The sequence below is a fragment of the Nycticebus coucang genome, chromosome 20 (genome assembly GCF_027406575.1).
Source record: "Nycticebus coucang isolate mNycCou1 chromosome 20, mNycCou1.pri, whole genome shotgun sequence".
Lineage (NCBI taxonomy): Eukaryota > Metazoa > Chordata > Mammalia > Primates > Lorisidae > Nycticebus > Nycticebus coucang.
The window spans coordinates 14,448,254-14,471,202 of NC_069799.1; the positions used below are offsets into that span (position 1 = coordinate 14,448,254).

General features: G+C 40.1%; 2 pseudogenes; one reads left to right on the forward strand and one right to left on the reverse strand.

Moving 5' to 3' along the window:
* Positions 1-17,207: 17,207 nt before the first annotated feature.
* Positions 17,208-18,005, reverse strand: LOC128572939 (RE1-silencing transcription factor-like; annotated as a pseudogene).
* Positions 18,006-19,578: 1,573 nt separating this feature from the next.
* On the forward strand, positions 19,579-20,856 carry LOC128572463 (serine/threonine-protein kinase Sgk1-like; annotated as a pseudogene).
* The last annotated feature ends 2,093 nt before the right edge of the window (positions 20,857-22,949 follow it).

Genomic DNA, 22,949 nt, shown 5'->3' on the forward strand with positions numbered 1-22,949 from the left:
TTCTCTAAAGAAGACAGATGAATGGCTAAAAAACATATGAAAAAATGTTCATCATCAATATATATTAGAGAAATGGAAATCAAAACCACCCTGAGATACCATCTAACCCAAAACCACCCTGAGATACCATCTAACCCAAAACCACCCTGAGATACCATCTAACCCTGTGAGAATTGCCCACATCACAAAACATCAAAACTGCAGATGCTGGCGTGGATATGGGAGAGAAGGGAACACTTTTATACTGCTGGTGGGACTGCAAACTAGTACAACCTTTCTGGAAGGAAGTATGGAGAAACCTCAAAGCACTCAGGGTAGACCTCCCATTTGATCCTGCAATCCCATTACTGGGCATCTACCCAGAAGGAAAAAAATCCTTTTATCATAAGAACACTTGTACTAGACTGTTTATGGCAGCTTAATTTACAATCGCCAAAATATGGAAACAGCCTAAATGCCCACCAACCCAGGAATGGATTAACAAGCTGTGGTATATGTATACCAGGGAATACTATTCAGCTGTTTAAAAAAATGGAGACTTTACATCCTTCGTATTAACCTGGATGGAAGTATATGACATTATTCTTTTTTTTTTTTTTTTTTGTAGAGACACAGTCTCACTTTATCACCCTCAGTAGAGTGCCATGGCATCACACAGATCACAGCAACCTCCAATTCCTGGGCTTAAGCAATTCTCTTGCCTCAGCCTCCTGAGTAGCTGGGACTATAGGCGCCTGCCACAACGCCAGCTATTTTTTGGTTTGCAGTTCAGCAGGGGCCAGTTTTGAACCCGCCACCCTCTGTATATGGGGCCGGCGCCCTACCGACTGAGCCACAGGCACCGCCCTGGAAGACATTATTCTTAGTAAAGCATCACAAGAATGGAGAAGCATGAATCCTATGTGCTCAATTTTGATATGAGGCCAATTAATGACAATTAAGGTCACGATGGGGGGTGAAGGAAAAGCAGAGAGGGGCAAGAAGGGAGATAGGTGGGGCCTGGTGCGTGTCACACCTTCTGTGGGCAAGACATGATTGCAAGAGGGATTTTACCTAACAAAGGCAATTAGTGTAACCTGGCTTATTGTACCCTCAATGAATCCCCAACAATACGTAATACGTAACAATAGCTTTAATATTACAAAAGATGGTACATGGCATAGTTCACTCAATATAGTTCATTAAAGTTTCCTACGGAATAAAAACAATAAAAAAATAAAATTTCCTATGATTTACTATTCTCAGTTTTCTTTTTACATACTTGTTACTATCAAAAGGGGGCAGTAGTTACATCAACCATACCTGAATGTAAAAAGACAGATCAGCATCCAGATTCATTTCCCAAGGTACAGATATGTTCTTTTTGCAGTAGTTAATGATTTTGTAAACATGATTTTACATTTGCCCAGTAATAATAACTCATGAAGTGTCGTTTTACCTCCAATACTGGTGTTTTCAGCATAGTAGCTGCTTTCTACACAGTAGCTGCTCTCTACACATGTGTGACTGGTCCGTATAAGTATATCATGGTGCCAACCATGTCACATACACCTGTATTTGTACGGGGTGTATGTGATGGGGTTGGTGTGATGATGTCATCATGCTAGGCACTCGTGTGTTGGTGTATCTATATGTGGGCGGACCCAACTGGAGATGGATAGAGGAGCGGTATCTTGGTTCCTAAGACCATGGGAAATATGTGTTTTCCTTTGGTCTTAGGCAACACCCATGAAAGGATCATTTTTCCTCCAAAGGTGTCTCAACCCACAAGTTGAGAACCAATGCTCTTGACAATCGCACAGGGCAATAAACTGATTTTTAGATTATTGTTATTGTTGGTATGACAAAAATTGCTAAAGTGGTGTATTTTGCAGGGCTAAAATGTGTAGTCGACTATTATAGTTTTCAGGGAGGTTAATATCTTAAGTCACTTTAGACCAGTTGGAATTAATTGTACCCAGGGCAGAAAAGGGGTGAATGTTAATCAAATCTGCCTCCAACACAAAGTTTCCCAGTGTTGTAGCAGGCATAGATGAAAAAGCCTGGTTGCCATATAGTAAGAACTATCTACAGAGTAGCTTGGTGTGTCTATTGTATGAGGTAGAAAGGCCGCTAAGTTACATTTAAGTAAGAAATTATTCAGGTTAGTGTATAGGAGTGGGCACATTTTAAGCTTGATATATTTATGACTAATAGTTCCAGTTGTATAGCAAATATATCTTTTTTCTTGACAGTAGTGGTGTTTTTCTTTTTAGAGACAGAGTCTCACTTTATCACCCTCAGTAGAGTGCTGTAGTGTCACAGCTCACAGCAACCTCCAACTCCTGGGTTTAGGCGATTCTCTTGCCTCAGCCTCTGGAGTAGCTGAGAATACAGGTGCCTGCCACAACGCCCGGCTATTTTTTTGTAGCGCTTTGGCAGGGGCTGGATTTGAACCCATCACCCTCAGTACATGGGGCTAGTGTCTGACTCACTGAGCCACAGTGCTACCCAGCAGTGTTTGTTTTTTAACTATAAATATCTTAGTATGCGATAATGTTTTGGATATATGGGAAAAGTGTGAAATCTCTGATAAGTTCTAGTGGATGCACATCTTCATTAGCCATGAAGTAAATATCTGTTCTACTTAAGTACTTCTAGTAAGACAGAAATCAGACCTAGTTATTACATTTTGATCTAACGACGTCTATGCATTTTTATTTCATCAAAATGAGTCAAGGCACTTGGGGAAGCACACAGCCATGGAAGAGGAACATGGCTGGGGATTGTATCTCTTCAATCTAACGTGGTGTTTCCTCCAATCTAGTTTTTTGTTGGCTGTGGCTGCTTCTGCAGTGAGTTACAGCTTGAGTTGGATGTGGTGGGCCCAGGCTTCTAGTACTGCAAATTTCACTGCTGTGGTGTCCTCAGCAGAGCATCTTCTGGACCAGTCTACTTTCCTTTCAGCTATTTCTCTCAGGCACATCTTTCCAGGTTTTAAGGTGGTCTTGGTTACCATGATAAAAAGGATGTACATTTTCTGTAGTGGTTGACTGGCATCTGGGAAGAGAAACGTTGTTAATAAGGGATAACACTGCATTTGTTATGTGTACTTTCCTACTTTAAGATTACATTCTGCTCTCCCGGATGTTTGAATTGAGACTGCCTTGAAGGGTATCTTATGAACAACTGTATGAGGATTTAATTTGACCCGTTTCTACGGGGTTCCTTTATTCACAGTAATTGGATGGGAATACTGGGTTTTTCTGTAAATGAATCTCTGGACATTGGCCATATTTATTTAGTGTATGATTTATTTTCTTTTTTCCTTTTCCTGATGATTGAGTTCTCCAGGCTGCATGCAATTTCTAGTGAATTTTCAAAAATGTGCATACCTGCTGCATAACTCCTGCCATAAAAGATGGACCACTATTACTTTGAAGGCTTCTGGGGAGCTTATAATGGGGTGGAGGAGTTAAGGATATTTCACCCTGAAATATACCTCCTTGGTATAAATAATATTTTTTTATAAAGAATATTTTGAATTAAAGGCATTCATGATCAGAAAGCATTGAAAGAGGTCTTTCCTCTATCTACACAAAACCTGAGCCACTTGATTAAGGGGATGCTAACCTTCTCATTACATGCTAATGATCTGGACCTAAGGTCATTTGAAGTACAATACTTATGTCTCAGGTTAATGTAGAAATCAATCTGTTTTCACTCATTTACACATTCCCCCTTGTAACCATTTACTGCACATATAACTTTCCACTTACTTCCTTTTCCCTTCTAAAAAGGATCTATAAAGATCTCTAACCATCACTGAGACTTTGGGTAATCATTCTTTAGGTTTCCCCCCATGTACATGGTATTTGGAAATAAAATTTTCTCTTATTAATCTATCCCAATTGTGAATTGATCTTTCAGAATCAACCAAATTGAAAGGGGCAGATTTCACCTTGCTCCATACAGTTGCATAATCTTGTTGCATAATCTTTTTCAGAAGGATCTTTATTACTTCTGTAGTTTTCTTTGTTTTGTGGGAAAAACTTTTACATATCTTGAAAAAGTATCCATTAATGCTAGTAAATATGGACAGCACCTGTGGCTCAGTGGGTAGGGTGCCAGCCCAATATACTGAGAGTGGCGGATTTGAACCTGGCTCCAGCCAGCTAAAACAGCAATGACAACCAGAACAAAAAAAAAAAAAGGCTGTTTTTTGTAGTGGGTGCCTGCAGTCCCAGGTACTTTGGAGGCTGATGCAAGAGGATCACTTAAGCCCAAGAGTTTTAGGTTGCTGTCAGTTTTGATGCTACAACATTCTACCAAGGGTGACAAAGTGACACTCTCTTTCTGTCTCTCTCTCTCTCAAAAAAAAAAATACTAGTAAATATTTCAGACTTTTGGATGAGGGTATTTGAATGAAGTCTATCAGTTAGTTTTCAAATAGTATTATCTTCTGGTATGTTTGCAGTGGTGTTTTAGATCTGTTGCCTGTTTGAGGGTCGTTTCTCATACAAAGCAAACACTGAGTACCGGGTTTTTTTTTTATTATCAGGGTGAGTTGCCTTTTTCTACATATGGCAGAGGGAATTCAGTTTAGCCTTTTTTGCAGATATGTGTCATGTCATGAAGTTGTTAATTACCTAAACCATTAGACTTCTAGTGTTGTGCCCAGGAGTTCCACAAACTCCACATGGCCAAGCAAGCTGAATTCACAGCAGAGTCCCTTTATTGCAGAGTCAGCCAGTGAGTGCCTCATACCCAACACATGGGATCAGACAGCAGCCTTGAGTTGTCTCAGGTTCTGGTTTTTATAAGGCAAAAATTTTCCAGGGGAAAAGAAAGCATTGTTACAGAAGCAAAAACAGCAGTTAAAAGGGTAGGGGAAATCAGAAGGGTAGGGCTATTAGTGATTTTATAGAATGCTATGATCAGGAGAGCAATTGGCATTTTTTTTTCCCCTTACAAACCACAATGTCCTAAGGGTAATGTAGGGAGAGTAATTTACAGGTACAGGTCTTAAAGGGCATGATCATAAAAATGATAATCCCTAGGGTCATAATCACAACTGAAGTCACTAACTGGCATCACTAACGATTCAGTTGAATGCATTCACAGTTATACAAGAGGAACCAGTTTTGAAGGTAATGGAATATAACCAGAAAAGGAGTAAACAGTAAAATGGAGTCAAACTTGCTCTTTTAGACTTGAAATATCATATACAGATGGCATGAAGACCACCTTAACATTAGTTACATGATCTGTCCTTGGCTGTTGATGAGTCAACTATTGTTCTTTCTTTCTTTTTTTTGAGACAGTCTCATTACGTCACACTTGGTAGAGTACCATTGCATAACAGCTCACAGAAACCTCAAACTCTTGGGCTTAAGTGATTATCTTGCCTCAGCCTCCCTTGTAGAGTGCCTGCCACAATGCCTAGCTATTTGTTTCAGTTGTAATTGTTGTTTAGCTGGCCTGGACTGGGTTAGTACTTGCCAGCCACGGTTTATGTGGCTGGCACCATAATCACTGTGCTAGGGGTGCTGAGCCTCAACTATTTTTTTTAATCATGGAATTTTTCTGTTTTCTTTTTTATTTCTTTTCTTATAGGTGGAACTGAAATCAGATCAGTATAGAGGCAGCCTTAAGGGAGCCATTACTGTACCTCCTGCACCTTGCTTTGCCACAATGTCACCCTCTTGGTTTTTGTTGGCACAAGATAAGTCTTTTCTGGTGTCCTGGGCAGTGTATGACTGCCCATCTTGTGGAAAGACAATATAGCTCTGATAGTTGTAAAACTTCTGAACTTTTTTTTGTTTTGTCTTCTTTTTGATTGTTTCTTTCTTTCTTTTTCTTTTTCTTTTTTTTTTTTTTTTGTTGAGACAGAGTCTCACTATGTCACCCCCAGTAGAATGCCATGGCATCACAGCTCACAGCAACCTCAAACTCCTGGGCTTAAACAATTCTCTTACCTCAGCCTCCTAAGTAATTGAGACTACAGGTGCCCACCACAATGCCCTGCTATTTTTATAGACAAGATCTTGCTTTGGCTCAGGCTGGTCTCAAACCTGTGAACTCAGGCAACCCACCCACTTCAGCCTCCCAAGTGCTGGCATTACAGGCTTCTGCCCCCTGGCCTGTCTTTATATGGCATTTTGAGTGTGAAGAATTAGAAAAGAACATTTAGAGTCCATATAAATGTTTAGTGTTTTTTTTTTTTTTGGAAAGTTCTAATGTACTAGTTAGAGTAATGAGTTCAGCTTTTGGTCTGAAGCCCCTGGTGGAAGGACTTTAATTTTTACCAGCCTTTCTGCAGTCACTATTGTATAAATTGCCCTTCACGTTCCTTTGTCAATATAATTGCTTCCATCCATACCCAGAGTCCAGTCTACCTCTTTGGAAGGGTTGCCTGACAGCTAGAAAAGTCTTGTTCTGTTTTGTTTTGACACAGAGTTTCACTCTGTCACCCTCTCCAGAGTGCTGTGGCTCATACCTCACAATAATCTCAAACTCTTGGCCTCAAACAATACTTTTGTTGCAAGAGGAGAAGACCCAATGGAGAGAAAGAGTATCCAAACACCATATTTAAGAGGAAAAAGGCTTTTAGTCAGCCAATGAAGCAAACAGCATAGAAGAATTCAAAACGGCACACTCCTCAACTGGCTTGGTTTTTCCCTTTTTATCTCCAGTCAGAAAGTTCCAACCCATGGATACCTTTCTCATCGGTCAGTTTGAATCAAGTGGCAGAAGTTTTCCAGGACCCACAGAACTACAGAATTTCATAGAGGTGGAAATTTCCAGGTCCCAGGAAGTTAAGTCTAAAAATTCCTAAGAGCTGAGTCACCATAGAGAGGACCTTGCAACTGTATCCGTGGGGTCTCCTTGAGAAGACCTCTGTTCTCTTAGATCTCACCCTTCCCAGGTATCTTCTCTCACTCTTCTCTCAGCCGCCCAAGTATCTGGGACTACAGGTGCTTTCCACAATGCCTGGCTATTTTTAGAGAGGGGGGTCTTGTTGTGGCTCAGGCTGGTCTTGAAGCTATGAGCTCAGGCAATTCACTTACCTCAGCCTCCAAAGTGCTGGTATTATAGGCATGAGCCAAGCCCACTAAAAAGTTTTGAGACATTCCCATCCTACCTGCAGGAAGTAGAAGTTTCTTTTTTGCTGAAGTAGGAACAAAACTTGATGAGGGACATGAACCTTAGTCATTTGTCCCAAGGTGAATTTTTCAGTTTCTTTTGAAAGATCACCATTCACAGCCAGGATTTGAAGACAGCCAGGCCACCCAGTAGCTGTACAGCTGAAATGTTTAGACCAATATGCGACTGGTCTGGGAATAGTGTCAATTTTTTGTATCAGTACTTGAAGGCCAAATTCCAGTTCCCTGTCTTTCATACACATATAGAAAGAATTTTGTTAACTTAATGCAGACCAAGAGCAGAGGCTTTAGAGAGACTTTAAGTTTCTGCAGGGCTTTGTCACACTCCTTAGTTTAATACAAAGGTGTGTTTTCTGTCTTTTGTAGGCCTGATGCCATATGTAGAAATTCCCAAAACTATTGCAGGTGTTGGAAAATATAATATTAAATTATTTTACAGGCTGCCTTTTCAAGGCTATAGCTGAGAATCTAGAAATTTCACTTTCTGCCTTCATATTTGAGGTTTTTACTTTGATACCCAATAGCCTCATTCAGCTAACTGGTTCAGTGTTAATGTTGTATTGTTTAGGCATTCCTGAAAGCCCTGACCAGTGATTAGCAATTCGTTTATGTTTTCAAGTGCATTCTAAGTTCACAAATAGGTAAAAAAGATTGTGGAGGTGTCTGTCTCTACCACAATGCCTGTAATCCTAGCACTCCGGAGGCCAAGGTGGGTGGGTTGCTTAAGTTTAGGAATTCCAGACTAGCCAGAAAAAGAGGAAAACCCATTCTAGTTTAAAAAAAAAATTAGTTTGTGGTGATGGTGGGCACCTGTAATCCCAGCTACTTGGGAAGCTAAAAGAGGAGAACTGCTTGAACTCAGGAGTTTGAAATTGTTGGGAGCTATGACACCATGGCACTCTAGCCTGGGGCAAGAGAATGACACTCAGTCTGTAAATAAATAAACAAACAAACAACACTAGGTATTATTAAAATGCTAAAGTGTTTGATTTAATGGAAATAATTTTGAAAATTAATAATTCTAAAAACAAATTGTAGGCTCAGCTCCCATAGCTCAGTGAGTCAGGAACCGGGCACATGCACTGAAGCTGGTGGGTTTCAATCCAACCTGGGTCAGCTAAACATAAATGACAACTGCAACTAAAAACTAGCATGGCATTGTGGCAGGTGCCTATAGTCTCAGATACTTGAAAGTCTGAGGCAAGAGAATAGCTGAAGCCCAAGATGCCCAAGAATTTGAGATTGTTGTGAACTGTGATGCCACAGCACTCTACCGAGGGTGACATACTGAGACTATGTCTCAAAACAACAACAACAACAACAAAACAAATTGTACATTAGTCATGCTGAGAACTTTTGAAAATAAAAAGCGTTTTGGAAATTACCAAAAATCTTTTTTTTTTTTTGAGACAGAGTCTCATTATATCATGCTCTAGAGTACCTCAGTGTCCCAGCACACAGCAACCTCAAACTTGGGCTTAAGGGATTCTTTTGCCTCAGTTTCCCAAGTAGCTGGGAATACAAGAACCCGCCACAATGCCCAGCTATTTTTTGTTGCAGTTCTCATTATTGTCTTAGCTGGACAGGGCTGTTTTGAATCCACCAGCCTCAGTGCATGTGGCCGGCACTGTAAATATTGTTGTATGGGCGCCAAGTCTAGGAATGTTTTTATACCTCTCAGCATGTGCTGATGAAAATCATGATTTCTTTTCTCATAGTAGGTCTTCATATATTAAGGGAACTGTTGAAGACACAAGTGATTATCATTGAAATTTCTTTTTGTTTTGTTTTTTTTTTTTGTGACAGAGTCTCACTTTATCACCCTCAACAGAGTACCGTGGAATCCCAGCTCCCAGAAAAGACTTAATCCTGGTATATGTGGCTGGCACCCTATTCACTGAGCTATGGGCACCCAACCTATGATCGTAATTTCTAATGAAAATGACAAATAATGGTGCACAGGTCGTTTACTTTACTTTTCTTTCAAACAATACCTTTTGTTTTGTTTCAAAATTGCCATTCAAAGCCCATCAAATTCTGGGTAATAAAGATGAACTATGCCTGAATATTAAGTACCTTATAACCTAGTCTTGCTCCCATCACCACAAGAGTAGGCATGGACTCTGTAAAATGTCCTTACTTAAGAAACAAAGCTTCTTCTCGGAAGAAAAAGTTGCCTTCCATTGTTTTCCTGTTACCTCTTTGTCTGCTGCAGTTAGGAAATTTAACTACTCTTGGAGCATGGCTTTTTTCCCTACATCGTTTCTGCCTGTCAGGTTTATTCAGATTCCTAAAAGAATGATTAACAACATCATTTCTCCCTGTTCTATTTATTCTCTCTAATTATTTTTTGTCTTAGAAGACAATGGTCTACATTGCCATGTCATTGTTCTTTAGCTTCTTTACCCAAGTGGGAGGTTGGGATAATCGCTCTATGATTTCCCCGAATATGTAGTACTCCAATAAGTTTGCATGGAGGCACCTATGGCTCAGCTGATAGGGCGCCAGCCCCATATACTGAGGGAGGCGGGTTGAACTTGGCCCCCGCCAAACTGCAAGAAAAAATAGCTAGACGTTGTGGCGGGCGCCTGTAGTCCCAGCTACTCAGGAGGCTGAGGCAAGAAAATCTCCTAAGCCCAGATTGGGCGTTGCGCTCAGTTATGACGCCACTGCACTCTACCAAGGCCAACAAAGTGAAACTCTGTCTCTAAAAAAAAAAGTCTGTATACCCTTTCTCTTATGAATTTGTCAGGTGTGGGTTGGTATCCAGATAACCTTCAAAGAATTAAGGCAAAAGTTTTCCCTTGGCCTGTGCATTAGTCACAGTGTTACTAGAGAAAGAAGTTCTGGCTTTCTGTCACTGTCAGCAAAGATGCAGAGATAGGAGTAGGATCATTAAACTTTGTGAGAAGAAGGCTTGGAATACTGGAGAACAGTGAGAGTAGCCTCCTCAAGACTGTTGTGTTCTTCCTTTCTAAAATCAGAGTTTTGTACATAATGGTTCACAGCAAAGACCACATTAACTCTAAATAATAAACAACCCAACTCAGAGACAAAGTATAACATTTCCAATTCAAAAGTAAATTCTCTAAATCAATCCTCCTTAAGCAAAGACAACGATAACCCTAATTTTGTTTTATTTGCTTTTTAAAACTTTATTTCAACATAACTATGCTTACAGAAATACACTCATATTGGTTAATAGGATGCAATTTAATTTTAACTTATGCTACATAATTTCTACTAAAACTTGCTATACAGTTCAATTTTTTTTTTTTTGAGACAGAGCTTCAAGATGTTGCCCTGGGTACAGTGCCACCATGATACAGCCCACAGCAACCTCCAATTCCTGGGCTTAAATGATTCTCTTGCCTCAGCCTCCCAATAGCTGGGACTACAGGTGCCCCCCACAATGCCCAGCTATTCTTTCGTTGCAGCTGACATTGTTGTTTGGCAGGTGTGATCTGAATTTGAACCAACCAGCTCTGGTCTATGTGGCCGGTGCCTTAGCCACTTGAGCTACAAGCGGCAAGGCTTAAATTAAAAAAAAAATAAAGGATTTACAGGCTAGGCACTTATAGTTCAAGTGGCTAGGGTGCCAGCCACATACACTGGGAGTACAACTCAAGCTCAGGCCCCCCAAACAACAATGAAAACTACAACTAAAAAAAAGATGGCCAGTGTGGTGTGTGCCTGTAGTCTGGCTACTTGGGAGGCAAAGGTAAGAGAATCACTTAAGCCCAAGAGTTTGAGTTTGCTGTGAGCTGTGATGTCATGGCATTCTACCCAGGGTGAGAGCTTGAGACTCTGTCTCAAAAAATAAAATAAAATAAAATAATGGGGAGAGGAAATTTACAGTCTGCTTTATTTTCATCTAATACAAATGTATAAAAGATCCATCAAATATTACTAAAGAAGGTAGCAAAAACTTTAGAAAGTTACCTTTTGTTTGGCTCAGAAAAATAACAGGTATTGCACTGTATATGTTTATAAATTGGTGCAACAAAATATTGTAATGTTTCAAGGACAGTTTACAAAGTACAGTAACCAGTGAATGTGGAAGGGTTTGGGAGGAAGTCTATCTACACATGTGGGACAGTAAAAGCTATCTGATTCGTTAATAGTGGGTATAGATTGTAAATCTACACAAAGCAAGATTCAGATATTTTCTTCAATCTAAACTAATGCTATCAACTCACTTCATCTGCTGAGTTAATAATAAAAGGAAAGTCAGCATGCTAGCTGTGTGTGTTTTTGACTTATGCAACAAAGAAACTTAAATTTCTTCTCCAGCTTTTCAGTCCAGAAATGACAGTATACCACAGGCAAGGTATTCCTTTCATTGTCAACATTCATGTGATGAGTGATGAGGGGTAACATGCAATGAAGTCTACATGGGTTTTAATTTGTATCAGCATTCATATGCAAAGTAGCCTTCAAAATTAATGACCACATGAATTTGGAAGTTACTCTTAAGAAAATAAAATGGTGATTCTTGTAAGACTAAAACAAAACATCCATCCTTAGGGGTATAAGAAGCCTTATGTAATATAAAGGTAGCCTCTTGTGAATTACATCTCAATAAATAATATCCCCAAACACACAGCTCTGAAAAAAAGAAGAAAAAATACAACTTAAAATATCTTGAAAACCCATGTGACTATAGATTCAAAAGACAGTTAAAAGAGATTCATTTTCTTTTCTTTTTTTTTTTTTATTAAATCATAACTGTATACATTGATATGATCATGGGGCATCATACACTCGCTTCATAGACCATTTGACACATTTTTATCACAGTGGGTAACATAGACTTTCCGGCGTTATCTCAGTTACTGTGCCAAAACCTTTACATTCTACATCTACCAAGTTTCACAAATACCCCTGTAAGATGCACCACAGGTGTGATCCCACCGATCCCCCTCCCTCTACCCACCCCCCTCTTTCCCACTTCCCCCTATTGTTAAGTTGTAACTGGGTTATAGCTTTCATGTGAGAGCCCCAAATTAGTTTCATAGTAGGGCTCAGTACATTGGGTACTTTTTCTTCCATTCTTGAGATACTTTACTGAGAAGAATATGTTCCAGCTCCATCCATGTAAACATGAAAGAGGTAAAGTCTCCATCTTTCTTTAAGGCTGCATAGTATTCCATGGTATACATATACCACAATTTATTAATCCATTTGTGGATCGATGGGCACTTGGGCTTTTTCCATGACTTAGCTATTATGAATTGGGCTGCAATAAACATTCTGGTACAAATATCTTTGTTATGTTGTGATTTTTGGTCTTCTGGGTATATGCCCAGCAGAGGAATTACAGGATTGAATGGCAGATCTATTTTTAGATCTCTGAGTGTTCTCCATATATCTTTCCAAAAGGAATGTATTAATTTGCATTCCCACCAGCAGTGCAGAAGTGTTCCCTTTTCTCCACATCCACGCCAACATCTCTGGTCTTGAGATTTTGTGATATAGGCTAGTCTCATTGGAGTTAGATGATATCTCAAGGTAGTTTTGATTTGCATTTCTCTGATGATTAAAGATGATGAGCATTTTTTCATATGTCTGAAGGCCGTGCACCTGTTTTCTTCAGAGAAGTTTCTCTTCAAATCCCTTGCCCAGCCTGCGATGGGATCCCTTGTTTTTTTCTTGCTGATGCGTTTGAGTTCTCTGTGGATTCTGGTTATTAAACCTTTGTCAGAGATATACCCTGCAAATATCTTCTCCCATTCTGAGGGCTGTCTGCTTGCTTTGCTTACTGTGTTCTTAGCTGTGCAGAAGCTTTTTAGTTTGATCAAGTCCCAGTAGTGTATTTTTGAAGCTGCTTCAATTGCCCGGGGGGTTCTCCTCATGAAATACTCACCCAGACCAATTTCTTCAAGGGTTTTCCCTGCATTCTCCTCTAGTATTTTTATAGTTTCATGTCTTAAGTTTAAATCTTTAATCCAATGAGAGTCTATCTTAGTTAATGGTGAAAGGTGTGGGTCCAATTTCAGTCTTCTGCAGGTTGCCAGCCAGTTCACCCAGCACCATTTGTTAAATAGGAAATCTTTTCCCCACTGGATGTTTTTAATTGGCTTGTCAAAAATCAAATAGCGGTAAGTAGCTGGATTCATCTCTTGGTTCTCTATTCTGTTCCAGATATCTACTTGTCTGTTTTTGTGCCAATACCATGCTGTTTTGATCACTATCGATTTGTAGTAAAGTCTGAGGTCTGGTAGTGTGATTCCTCCTGTTTTGTTTTTATTTCTGAGTAATGTCTTGGCTATTCGAGGTTTTTTCTGATTCCATATAAAACGAAGTATGGTTTTTTCAAGATCTTTAAAATATGACAGTGGAGCTTTAATATTGAGTCTGTTGAAATTATATATTGCTTTGGGTAGTATGGACATTTTGATAATGTTGATTCTTCCCAGCCATGAGCATGGTATGTTTTTCCATTTGTTAACATTTTCAGGTATTTCTTTTCTTAGAGTTTCATAGTTCTCTTTATAGAGATCTTTCACGTCTTTTGTTAGGTAAATTCCCAAATATTTCATCTTCTTTGGCACTACTGTGAATGGGATAGAGTCCTTAACTGCTTTTTCAACTTGACTGTTGTTGGTGTATATAAAGGCTACCGATTTATGGATGTTGATTTTGTAACCTGAGACACTGCTGTATTCCTTGATCACTTCTAGGAGTTTTGTAGTAGAGTCCCTAGTGTTTTCCAGATACACAATCATATCATCTGCGAAGAGTGAAAGTTTGATCTCTTCTGACCCTATATGGATACCCTTGATCGCCTTTTCTTCCCAGAGATTCATTTTTATAAAGCTACCTAGCATTAAGGCTTATAACATATTCTAGGAAATTTGTCACTACATACTAAACATCAATTTACAAATACATGTTTGTTTGCTTTGAGAAGTCTTACTGCATTGCCTTTGGTAGATGCCATGGAGTCACAACTCACGGCAACCTGAAACTCTTGGGCTTAAGCAATTCTCTTACCTCAGGCTCCAAAGTAGCTGGGACTAGAGGTGCCTACAACAACACCTGGCTATTTGTTGTTGTTGTCATTGTTTAGCAGGTCTGGGCATAGTTGGAATCCACCAGTTCCAGTGCACCTGGCTGGGGTCCTAACCAATGAGATATGGGTGCCAAGTCCACCTGTTCTTTTTTTTTTTTTTATTGTTCCTTCATCAAAAGGAAAAATTCTAGCTTCAATTTTATCCAGTGATGAGAAGAGGGGATTAGAAAATAAAAAAACATTCAAAGATTTCCATGCAAATAACATTTTTCAAATGGAAGAATTTCTAACTGATCAGAAGTTCATATTGCTAATATATTTTTCATTGAAGCAATTTTTAAGAAGTACAAATAGGCCTGATGCCTGTAGCTCAGCAGCTAGGGTGCCAGCCACATACACTGGAGCTGGCGGGTTCGAATCCAGCCCAGGAGTTCCAAAGAACAATGACAACCACATCCAAAAAATAGCAGGGCATTGTGGTGGGCACCCATAGTTCCAGCTACTTGGGAGCCTGAGGCAAGAGAGTCACTTAAGCCCAAGAGTTTGAGGTTGTTGTGAGCTGTGACACCATGGCGCTCTACTGAGGGTGACATACTGAACTGTGTCTTAAGGAAAAAAAAAGCATAACAAGTACAAATACATGCAATAAGGTTCAGAACTTAAGGCCTGACAATCAAGACCTTGTTTTTTGGAAAAATGGCCTCAAGTCCCAATCACTTTTCAGTAACAATGTTTTTACAGATCAATTTAACAATAAGGGGTTCAATTTTCTTCATATTTTTATTTTTCAGCGTTCTAATCTTTTTTTTTTTTTTTTTTTTTGTGAGACAGAGCCACAAGCTGTAGCCCTGGAAAGAGCTCACAGCAACCTCTAACTCCTGAGCTTAAGTGATTCTCTTGCCTTGGACTCCCAAATAGCTGGGACTATAGGCACCCGCCACAATGTCCTGCTAGTTTTTGGTTACAATTGTCATTCTTTACAGGTCCAGGATGGATTCAAACCTACCAACTCTGGTGCATGTGGCTGGCATCTTAGCCACTTGAGCTACAGGTGCTGATCCTCAGCATTCTAATCTTAATGACTACATTAGAAACTAGTTCAATTCCCCAGAAGGCAATTTTTTTTTTTTTTGCATAATGAAAGAATCCACAAAAACCTCTACCCCAGTTGGTTTCTTACTATCTATTCTATGCTTAAGATTAAACTTTTTCTATCTAATGTAAACTGTAACTTAGTTAAAGTTTAGCCATGAACATTAAACTAGTCGTTAGAAGGATTTTACTAGCTTTACAATTTAAGATTTTTTTGTTTTGGTTTGTTTTGTTTTTTGAGACAGAGTCTCATTATGTTGCCCTCGGTAGAGTGTTGTGGCATCACAACTCACAGCCACCTCTAACTCGGGCTTAAGCAACTCTCTTGCCTCAGTCTCCTATGTAGCTGGGACTACAGGCACCTGCCATAATGCCCTGCTATTTTTTTGTTGTTGTTGTTGCAGTTGTCATTATTGTTTAGCAGGCCTGGGCCAGTGTTGAACCCGCTAGTCTCCGTGTATGTGGTCAGAGCTTTAACCACTGTTCTTGGGGTGCCAAGCCTGATGCCTCTTCATTCAGGCTTTCCTTTGGCAGTGCTGGTGATGGCGGTAAGACAACCCTGTGTCCTTGTCCTTTCCATTAGAAGTCGGCTGTCTTTCACAAGTACTAAGCCAACTTCAATAAGGACTTGCTCCTGACGTGCCATTTCACCCTGCACATTAGACTTTTCCTTTTTATCTTTTCCAAGAGGAGATTTTTTTGAGAATTTATTTCATGTGAAAAGGGTGTTCTATGGTTGGAAGCAGTTCCATCTGAGTCCTGTTCTGAACCACTTCTATGAGAGGAGGCCCCAGCTCAGCAGACTTCTTCTGAACAGTCTCCATGGGAGGAAACAGCTGCACTTGAGCACAGTCTTTCTCAACAACCTCCAGAGGAGCAGGCCCCATGTGAGCAGAACTCTTCTTAGCAGACTCCATCTGAGCAGGCCCCATCTGAGAAGCCCCTTCTCATAAACCTGCATAGGAGCAGGCCCCTTCTGAACAGGCTTCTTCTGAGCAGGCTTGCTGCTTCTTTTATTTGACTTATTTTTTAAGGTTTTCTTCTGGTACTTTTTTTCATGCAGGCATTTTGCTTCTTACTCTCCTCCACTTTGTTGTCACCCTTTGGTGCTTCTTGACTACTGGATTCTCTTTCTATCCTCTTTTTCTTCTTTGTCACAGACTCCTCAATAGTCACAGGATCACGTAAGGATTGGAAGCTTCAGCTTCCATCTTCCTTTTGCTTTTCTTGGATTTAAAGAACTTATCGGAATTAATTCCTGTAGATCCATCCATCTCTCTACTTTGTGTTCTAGTAGTCACTAGAATTTGCGAGTTCTAGTAGTCACTTGGGTCACTGAGACACTACTACAAGCTTTTTTCTCTTTTGAAACATCTTTTTCTCCACTTTTTCAGACTTCTCATTTTTCTTTACAGCCACATCTCCCTTTAATTTTGTCTTATTTGTTTCCAGTTTTTCATTGGTAGTATTGTTATCAGGAAAGTCAGTCTCTCGCTTTTTGTCTTTTTTAGGACAAGTAGGATGCTTAGATTTGAAGTGATACTGTAGATTACACTTCTTAGAAGCTGTGTAGTCACATACCCAGCAATTTAACTGCTGTGAGCAAACATGGAGAGCCACGTGTTTTTTAAGTTGCTTCTGTCTGCTGTCTTGTAGTTTTGTGTGGGCAGTAAAGAGGTTTAGGCCCATTGTGAACCTGTCTTGGATGGCAAGTTACTTCATGTTGATTAGAGGCAACATAACTGCACCGGTCAGATCTAAATTGTTTCTCATCTGAATGAGTACACATATGTCTAGTTAGACAAGTCTTCTGAGAACTTGAGTAAGAACAAAGTTCACATTTATATAGATGTTCTCCTGTATGAGTTCTAAGATGCTGAACATAATTGTTTTTTTCTGTCTGAAAAATAGTTGCATTTCCCACACGTCTATACTTTCCTTGGAAAATTGTTTCTCTAGTATTTCCTCCAGGGATACTCACTAACTGTTGTATATGGACAATTGATGCACTTGTAGACTCGCTTTTTATCCCCAGCTCTGGTGCGATGTTTCAGATGTGCTGCAGAGTGATCATATCGATTAGTATTGTATCCACAGTGGTCACAGTTAATGGGACCCTTGGAAGAATCTCTCACTTCTGAAGTGGAAGAGCCAGAGTCCCTGGCTTTTGCTTGCTTCTCTGCACTTTCTTCAACAAAAAATTTCTTGGTACTGTGTACTCTGATGTGATGTAAAAACTATTCTTCAGGTTCTGCTTCATACTTGTGTGGCTTACAGTGAAAGGGTTTGGTCTTCAAGTTCTTGCATTTGTCCTCTGCTCCAGGTGTTTCTGAAGGACAATCTTTATTTGAGCTGTAAACTTCTGGGGCAGGTGATGCCTCAAATACAGGCTGAGATTGTACAACACTGAGTTCTGAATTTCTCAGTTCCATGTTTTCCAGTCCATTGGGTTCACCTTTTTATTTGAGGAGATTCCTCAAGTCCTTCTCCATCACTGTCTGAAAAGTTGTTACCCCCAAAAGGCATCAGTTCTGCCATCTGTTTTTCTTCACTACTCAGGTAATCGCAGCAGCTGCCATTTACTTCCCCACTTAAAGTCACATTTGCCAGCATGATAAGCTGAGGTGTGTCCATCTCAGCTTTGGAGAGGTCATTTGCATAATACAGGTCATTGGGCAATGCCATGCCAATGCTGCTGCTGCCAGTGGCAGCCCTCTTTCTCCAGAAGCCTGCCCTATTACCTGGGTGGCCATAACTATTTATCCTTCCTTGGTGAAGTGAGGTGAGCCACCCAGCATTGCAGCTCCTTCTCCGACTACTTTTATTTGCTGCTGGAGTTGCAGGAGAGGGAAGGAGGAGGATGGCAAAGTGGGGAACAGGTACCCTGGAGTCCCACGAAGGCCCAGGAGTGCAACTACCGAGGGTGCTCAGCTGCCACTATTGCCAAAACAGTGGTCTAGGGCCCGGGGCCTTGGCAGTGCTCATCTTTAGCTCATGGGAGGTGGACACGTCAGTGCCTTATTTTAAATAACATGTCACAATGAGGTGACAGTTTATGAGATTTTTAATTCAAAAATTAAGATCCCCAACTATTTGAGACGGGCATCTTTAGTGTGGGAGCTAAATTTAAAAAACAATAAGGATGAGAGACAAGTGGGAAGGTCACAAGGGACCTAAAACTACTAGACCAGCTGTGTTGTCTATTCTGTAGCCCAGATGACTCCATCTTCTCACTACATGGGCTTTCAAGAGTTGTAAAAAAGCGAAGATCCTCAGTGGGTCCTGAACATAGGGTGACAGAAGAATTTTTTTTAGGTCAAGATTAGGATACAAAAGTTTAAGGTTATTTTATATTAGAGAATGGGTGGAAGCCATTAAAAATAGCAGAGGGCAGGGAGTGAGTGAGGAGAAGATAGGAGTGGAAAGAGAGAAAGCAAAAGACAAAGCATAGTATCTCAAAGAAAGCAAGGAAAATGTCCAGGCTGAGGTCAGATGGGTGTCTGGATTTAAGCTGAGGGAAAAGTTAAAGCAGCAGAGTTCACAACATGTTGTGACTGTGAATGGTGTGTCCGTTTTCCTCAGCAAAGTTTGAAGACAAACATTTTTCTAGGTGCGTCCATCCTTAGTGGTGATTATTCATAGTTCCACATGAAACACTCAGGAATCACCTGAAGCATAAAGGAACAAATACTAAAAGACAAAATAATTCAGAAAATGTAAAGAAAAAAAATTTCCATTTTCTTTTGGTTGGTTTGTTGAGTTTATTAATGGTTTGTGAAAACAGAAATCCACAGAGGTGAGGGAGTTGCCGGCAAGAGAAAGGAGGCAGGCTGAGAGATTTTAGTCCTTCCTGAAAACCCATGAATTTGTGTGTGTATGCTTGTATGTACATATCTATATACAGATATGTATATGTGCTTTTTGAGAAATGAAAACAGTGTTTTCATATATTCAAAGAGACCAAGTGCTAAGGCTCATGTCTACCATCCTATCTCTCTGGAAGGCTGAGGTGAATGGATTGCTTTACCTCAGGAGTTGGAGATCAGAATGAGCAGGAGCAAGACATTGTCTCTACTAAGAATATATAAATTAGCCAGTGTTGTTGTGGGAGGAGGGGGGCTGTAGTCCCAGCTGCTCGGGAGGCTGAAGCATGAGGATTGCTTGAGCCTAGGATTTTGAGGTTGCTGTCAGCTATGACATTCCTGCACTCTAGTCTGGGGCAATAGAATGAGACACTGGCTTAAAATAGATATTTAAACAATGAAAATACTGGTTGGCTGAGCCAGTGTATGTTCAGCAGCAGGCTGATTTATTACTTCGGAAGTGATGACGGTGAAAACTGAGGCTGCTACGGGTCCCCTCACTTACTCCAGAATGAGGGGAATGGTAGCAATTCTTATCGCTTTCATGAAACAGAGGAGGATGGGCCTGAATGACTTTATTCAGAAGATTGCTAATAACTCCTTTGCATGCAAACACCCAGAAGTTCAGTCCATCTTGAAAATCTCCCAGCCCCAGGAGCCTGAGCTGATGAATGTCAACCCTTCTCCTTCACCAATCCTTCTCAGCAAATCAACCTTGGTCCATCATCCAACCCTCATGCTGAACCATCTGACTTTCACTTCTTGATAGAGATTGGGAAAGGCAGTTTTGGAGAGGTTCTTCTAGCAAGACACAAGGCAGAAGTTTTCTATGCAAAGTTTTACAGAAGAAATCAATCCTGAAAAAAAAGAAGGAGAAGCATTTTGTGTCAGACAGCAATTTTTTATTGAAGAATGTGAAACACCCTTTCCTGGTGGGCCTTCACTTCTCTTTCCAGACTGCAAACAAAGTGTACTTTGTCCTACACTACGTTAATGGTGGAGAGTTGTTCTGCCATCAGCAGAAAGAGCAGTGCTTCCTGGAACCACGGGCTCGTTTCTATGCTGCTGACATAGCCAGTGCCTTGGGTTACCTGCACTCTCTGAACATTGTCTATAGAGACTTAAAACCTGAGAATATTCTGCTAGACTCCCAAGGACACATTCTCCTTACTGACTTTGGACTGTGCAAGGAAAACATTGAGCACAATGGCACCACATCTACCTTCTGTGGTACACCTGAGTATCTGTCATCTGAGGTGCTCCATAAGCATCCTTATGCCCAGAAAGTGCACTGGTGGTGCCTGGGGACTTTCTTGTATCACCAGCCTTTTTTTATAGCCAAAACACAGCTGAGATGTATGACAATATTCTGAACAAGCTCCAGTTGAAACCAAATATCACAAATTCAGCAAGGTTCCTCCTGGAAAGTCTCCTGCAGAAGGACAGGACAAAGTGGCTTGGTGTCAAGAATGACTGTATGGAGATTAAGAGTCATGTCTTCTCCCTAATTAACTTGGATGATGTCATTCATAAGAAGATTACTACTCCTTTTAACACAAATGTGAGGGAACCCAGCAACCTGTGGCACTTTGATCCTGAGTTTGCCGAAGAGCCAGTCCACAAGTCCATGGGCAGGTCCCTTGACAGCATCCTCATCATAGCCAGCATCAATGAAGCTGCGGAGGCTTTCCTAGGCTTCTCCTATGCACCTTCCTCTGAAGAATCTTGGAGTTGCTTTTGAAGGATTTTGTGTGTTTTAAATGTTTTAGTTAGCCTTTTGGTGGAGCTGCCAGCTGACAGGACATCTTTAAAAGAGAATTTGCACATCTCTGGAAGCTTAGCAATTTTACACAGTGTTTGCTGGAAGGTTTTGGAAGAGCACATCCTCAGTGAGGTCATGACATTTTCATTTTTATTCTTACTTCCAATGTGGTGCTATCTCTAAAATGAGCATTGGAGAGCCACCTTATATGCAGGAGTTTTGTCAAAAGGAAGACAGTGTTCTAAGAAGTTTCTCCTGCAGGTCTATCTAGGCTGTGATAATGAATATTATGAAATGTGCCTTTTCTAAAGAGATCGGGTTAGCTCCAAAGCTTTTCCTATTGCAAAGTGTTTCAGTTCTTTATTTTTTCCTTGTGGACTTACTCTGTGAACAGTAGAATGAGTATGGTATGCTTGATCACAGTGACGGATTTTCTTATACACATCAATGTGACACTTGCAGGACACTACAACATGGTACATTGTTTCATATTTGGAAGATAAATTTATGTGTAGACTGTTTTTGGTAAGAAATAGTTAATAACTAAAATTTATTGAAATAGTCTTGCAATGACTTGTATTCAGATGCTTAAAGAAAGCTTGCTGCTACAAATATTTCTATTTTTAGAAAGGGTTTTTATGGACCAATGCCTCCGTAGTCAGTCAGAGCCGTTGCTGTTTTCATACTTTAAAAATGTCACTTATAAAATTGGCATTATTTATGGGTTTTTCCTTCTGCATTCCTGATAATTGTATGTATTATATAAAGAAACTCTGTACATTGGGTTATAACACCAGTATATTTAAACTTTAGGCTTATTTGTAATGTAAACCACCATTTAATGTACTGTAATTAACACGGTTGTAGTATGTAAAATCCTTCCCTTCTCCCACACATTTTTTGTGTGTGATAAAGCAATTTTAGTTTGCAATAAAATCTTCATAAAAAATAATGAAAATAATGAAAATCAGTTGTTTTATTTTTGCATCTCCTCTTTCTTTGTAAATTTTAGATTCATATGAGGGTAGAAGTGATTAGGTTACATGGTTTGTGTTTGTGAGGTCAATTCCATGTTGTAGATGTGCCTCTCAACTGGGAGGTGTGCCATATACCTTTACATTGTGCCTCTTAGGTGAGAGCACACCAATCTCCTTCTCATCTCCCCTCTAATTTTGGGATGATTTAATTCTAAAGACCAACCCTTCTTGCAAGTTATAATAATAAATTTGAGTTGAATTTTGCTTTTGTAACCTAGGAATGCAAGGCTCTGGATCCCTTTCAGCCTATTTCCCTCCTGTATATTTTAACACTCTATAGAAGGACTTGTTTCCCCCTGTATTTTCCAAAAGTATGGCAAGCCAAGTGCAAATGTTCCTCATTTGTTTCTGCAGCCTAACTCTTCTAGGTTTTGCAGACAAATCCTCAATTTTCAGTTTCTTTCTCATTTTTCCAAATGCCAACTTTTCATCCAATTTACATTATTGATAGTCAAACCCCACCCAAGTATGGTGTACCCACCTAAAACAATGAACCCCTTACCCTCTCCCACTGGATGACCCACCTAAGAATGTGAATGGGACAACCCCAAATCCTACTTCACCTGATGTCACCTGGGAAATGTAAATGGACGAACCCCCCACCCTTACCATAGATGTTCAACCAGGAAGGGGAATGTCCAGATCCCCACCTTCCTGACTTTTAAACACTCCCCACCTTCCACCCCAGTTCGCCATTACCCAAGTGTAGATTCATTCCCTGCAGGTTGGAAATCTTACCCCGCCTGAACCCAGTGGAATTAAGCCATTTTAATTGCTCACATTGGGTCTCCATTTTTCTTTCATCTCATGCCTGGTAATAATCTTTCATCTTTTACTCCATAACCTTCCAATTATCAATTGTTTTTCTCTTTATTTCTCAGTTCAAACTAATGCAGTATTTTTGTTATTTATCATTTTTTTATATAACAGTGGGTGATTGTTTTCTAAATTGTTGGTTTTTTTGTTTTTGAACATGACTCAGAAGAAGAAAGACGAAAATAATCCTGAGACACTCTGATCAAAATCTTGTGCCTT